Source organism: Salmo trutta, chromosome 22 (assembly GCF_901001165.1).
Source record: "Salmo trutta chromosome 22, fSalTru1.1, whole genome shotgun sequence".
In the NCBI taxonomy this organism is placed as follows: domain Eukaryota; kingdom Metazoa; phylum Chordata; class Actinopteri; order Salmoniformes; family Salmonidae; genus Salmo; species Salmo trutta.
The window spans coordinates 7,030,490-7,034,024 of record NC_042978.1 but is presented as its reverse complement, the minus strand read 5'-3'; positions in this window follow the sequence as shown (position 1 = coordinate 7,034,024).

Below are 3,535 nucleotides of genomic sequence, written 5' to 3'. Positions count from 1 at the left end.
CCAGTGTCTATACGGGTCCACACTTTTCAGAGTTAAATTAACACACTGCTTAGTGTAAAGCCATATTTGTATATTTCCCAGAGTGCCTTGCCTTTCGAGTGAATTGTAGAGTTTACCACCCATGGCTGTATTCGTTAGTGACAGACACTTTTCAGTCCTCTGGCCTTCACCAAGTGAGATCTTAAGTGAATACGTTGTCATTCAAATTGTATTATTTGACCCAATGCAACAGCTAATTCATGAGGCCCTATTTTGAGGGCCTAGTTTTACCCTAATATAGTGGCCTGAAACTCATGGCCTGCAAGTCACATTATGCTGGCTTGCAAAGTGATGTGCAATTCCTATTAGAATCAAGCCAGTAAGGATATCCAACGTTTAGAATTTTTTGCCTTGCCTGACCTTGCGCTACGCCACTGTAGGTAACACTGGTCAATTTGACACCCTGATTGAACCACAGTATATATTTTTTAAAGCAACACCAGCTGGCATCATTGATGGTAACACAAAGTAACATCACATCAACACCAAAACCGCTCACACAAGGATATGAACACAGGCAAATTTGCTTTGTAGGAGGACATGTATCCAGAAATATATACCCAGAAATGTATCCAGAAATGCCAAAGAAAATAGAATGACCTCTCTATTCTTCTAGAGGAAGCTACTGTATTTTAATTGAAGGATGATGATAATGATAACTCTTTCTGTGTCATAGCATAGAATATAATTGATTCCCTTCATATATGACAAACACTACTCAACAATAGCAGTCCAACATATACGTTTACTATACACACACATCAGCATACACATGATGCCCCATTGAATATTCCGCATTATTCTGAATAGAACATCAATAATACAAGGACCCGTGTCAGGAAACATATCAAAATGCACGCGTGGACAACTCTTTCCAGCACAGTGATCAAAGACTACCACTAATACGAGTAGAGGGATGATTAAAAGCAGGCACTCATTTTCTTACTGCACCCCCTCGGTTATCCTAGATACATTCCAAGTATGAAACACATCCTTAATTAGTCATTCCCAGGCTTTTGGATTTTGTGGGTCAGTATCGGGTGGAATACACAGGGCAGGAAGTTATGGGAGATACATAACTGGACTTGACAGCAACCAGAAAGCAGACATTAGCAAACAGACTACGGTTAACTATGGATAGGCTATATCGAAACACTAATGCTCAGTTACTGTATATCCTGAACATATGAATCAAGACATGAAATACAGTACCAGTCAAAAGTTTGGACCACCTACTCATTCAAGAGTTTTTCTTTATTTTTACTATTTTCTACATTGTAGAATAATAGTGAAGACATTAAAACTATGAAATAAAACATATGGAATCATGTAGTAACCAAAAAAGTGTTAGACAAATCAAAATATATTTTAGATTTTAGATTAGTCAAAGTAAACACATTTTTGCACATTATTTGAGAGACATAAGCTTTTTGTGTGTATGGACAATTGAGATTCTTCAAAGTAGCCACCCTTTGCATTGATGACAGCTTTGCACATTCTCTCAACCAGCTTCACCTGGAATGCTTTTCCAACAGTCAAGTGCTGAGTACTTGTTGGCTGCTTTTCCTTCACTCTGCAGTCCAACACATCCCAAATCTCAATTGGGTTGAGGTCGGTGATTGTGGAGGCCAGGTCATCTGATGCAGCACTCCATCACTCTCCTTATTGGTCAAATAGTCCTTACACAGCCTGGAGGTGTGTTTTGGGTCATTGTCCTGTTGAAAAAGAAATGATAGTCCCCCTAAGCGCAAACCAGATGGGATGGCGTATTGCTGCAGAAAGCTGTGGTAGCCATGCTGGTTAAGTGTGCCTTGAATTCTAAATAAATCACTGACAGTGTCACCAGCAAAGCACCCCACCACCATCACTCCTCCTCCATGCTTCACGGTGGGAACCTCACATGCGGAGATCATCCATTCACCTAGTGTCTCACAAAGACACGGAGGTTGGAACCAAAATTCTCCAATTTGGACTCATCAGACCAAAGGATAGATTTTCACTGGTTTAATGTCCATTGCTCGTGTTTCTTGGCCCAAGCAAGTCTCTTCTTATTATTGGTGTCCTTTAGTAGTGGTTTCTTTGCAGCAATTCGACCATGAAGGCCTAATTTACGTAGACTCATCTGAACAGTTGATGTTGAGATGTGTCTGTTACTTGAACTCTGTGAAGCATTTATTTGGGCTGCAATCTGAGGTGCAGTTAGCTCTGCTGCAGAGGGTAAGTTCATTAGAGGTCACTCCGGGTCCTTGTCTGTGGCAGTCCTCATGAGAGCCAGTTTTATCATAGCGCTTGATGGTTTTTGCAAATGCATTTGAAGAAACATTCAAAGTTCTTGAAATGTTCTGCATTGACTGAACTTCATGTCTTAAGGTAATGATGGACTTGCTTATTTGAGCTGTTCTTGCCATACTTTGTCTTTTACCAAATAGGGCTATCTGCTGTATACCACTCCTACCTTGTCACAATACAACTGATTAGCTCAAATGCATTTAGAAGGAAAGAAATTCCACAAATTAACTTTTAAAAAGGCACACCTGTTAATTGAAATGCATTCCAAGTGACCACCTTATGAGGCTGATTGAGAGAATGCCAAGAGTGCAAAGCTGATATCAAGGCAAAGGGTGGCTACTTTGAACAATCTCAAATACAAAACATATTTTGATTTGTTTAACACTTTTTAGGTTACTACATGATTCCATATGTGTAATTTCATAGTTTTGATGTCTTCACTATTATTCTACAATGCAGAAAATAGTAAAAATAAAGAAAAACCCTTGAATGAGTAGTTGTGTCCAAACTTTTGACTGGTACTGTACATATTTAGTTTATTACAAACCCTATACAAAATGTTACAATGTCATCCAAAACTTAATGCACTCTTGTCAAAGCTAAGCAGAATATGTCTAATCTATCAAAACAACACAAAATTGTCAAATGAGTGGTTTGATTATTTCCAATGGCTTTTAATTGGTTTCAATGTAAATTGTTATCATTGGCAGTTCTCCTTGTCTCTGAGCAGGCCATAATGCCACTGATTTGTACTATATGAACTAAAGAAGAAGCGAGGCGGACAGCAGCAGCGCGGCAGCTGTTTGGGCTGCATGGCCATATGTAGTCACAGAGATGTTTGCCTGTGTCTCTGTCTCTCTCTCTATCTCGCTGTGTGTGTGTGTGTGTGTGTGTGTGTGTGTGTGTGTGTGTGTGTGTGTGTGTGTGTGTGTGTGTGTGTGTGTGTGTGTGTGTGTGTGGCTAGCTCTCCCCTGCATCTGGCATCATGGGCTCGCGTCCAGGTGTAGGAGTACAGCTCGCTCCAAGACACTGTGTTATGTCTGCTCACATATGTTATATTTCATCTCTCTCTCTCTCTCTCTCTCTTTCTGGTTGACTCGTTGCATATGATTTTTTCTTTGACTCTTTCTCCTTTTCTCACTCGCCCACTGTCGTCTTTCACCTCCCACTGTCGTGCTCTGTCCTCTCTCCCCTATAGCGTCTGAAT